Genomic DNA, 1329 nt, shown 5'->3' with positions numbered 1-1329 from the left:
CGTCATTCTGGGAGAGTGAATGGCTCATGCAGTTGTTGATGTGCCGGTGTCAACTGTGAGGCATGAGCACGGCCTGCCACGGCGCCCGCCGCCTGCGCCGCGCCCGCGGCGGCGGCAGGGGCGGGCCTGCCCGCGGCAGCCACGTGTATGTAGCCCAATAGTGACCGGAAGTGGCCGTTCCAATCACCGGCCGTGATGGAGGGGTCCGCGCCCTCCCCCTTGCCCTTGAGCAGCCTGTGGAAGGCAGCCGGGGCATCGAATTCGAGCCGTGCCAGGTCACGACCCCTCTTGCGCTTCACCTGGCGCTTGTGCCGCCGGGCGGCGGCACACATCTGGCGGTTGAGTGCAACAGCCAGGGTGAAGTCACGACGGCTCAGGGCCCGCCGTCTCCTCCGGCGGAGACGGGAAGTGAGCGGGTCCTTGCATGCCTGTCGCTGCCAGCCTGGCGGTCGGGCAGGGCCCGCCTGCCGGACTGGCATACCAGCGGTATCTAGGGAGCTGGTCACTACCCCATCAAAGCTCATGCATGCTGCAGTGAGCTGCTCGATGGAGGTGGCGGCAGCGGCGGCGGTCGCCGCTGCCTCAAGTGCGGGTCTCGCCCCCCGCAGTGCATCCACAAATGCCGGGAGCAGCGAGGGGACAAAGCGGTACTCCGAACCGCACGGGTTCGGCCCCAGCCCCTCGGCGGGGCAGGGCCCTGCACCCGCAGCCTGGGAATCACCCGCTAGCTGCAGGCGCAGGGTGGCGTGGTCGAATCGATATGTTGGGGGCTGCACCAGCAGCCTGTTCCCAGCCCGGCCCACCACCTCCCCGCTCAACAGGAAGTAGTCCACCAGGCTCTTCCCGGCATGTGCCAGGGAGTGGAACGTCCACTCCCCTTGCTGGTCACCATCTAGGCGCCCATTGGCGATAGCCAGGCCCGTGGCAGCGCAGAAACCCAGGAGCGCCCGCCCCTGGGGGTTTACCTCCCCGTCGCAGCTAGCGCGGGGGGGCAGCGCAACGCAGCGGTCTAGGAGAGTGCGCCCCTCCTCACTCTCCACCCAGTCTGGCAGGCTGGCGGTGCGGCCATTGAGGTCCCCCCCAATGCATACCGTGCCGCCAGCCGCCTGTGCAGCGAGGACATCCTGCTGCAATCTCCCATAAAATGCAGCCAGCTGCTCGCTGGTCCGCTGTGGCGGCAGGTACACACTCGCCACGTATCGCGGGGGGCCAGCCTCCCCCCGGATCTGAATCCAAGCCACTCCCTCCCATCTGTGCCACTGCTGGACCCGACCCACCAGAGAGCTGCGGGCGTAGATGGCCACGCCGCCGCGTCCCCTGCCCGTCGAG

This window comes from Chlorella variabilis (assembly GCF_000147415.1).
Source record: "Chlorella variabilis unplaced genomic scaffold CHLNCscaffold_1, whole genome shotgun sequence".
Classification (NCBI taxonomy): Eukaryota; Viridiplantae; Chlorophyta; class Trebouxiophyceae; order Chlorellales; family Chlorellaceae; genus Chlorella; species Chlorella variabilis.
This window is presented reverse-complemented; position numbering follows the sequence as displayed.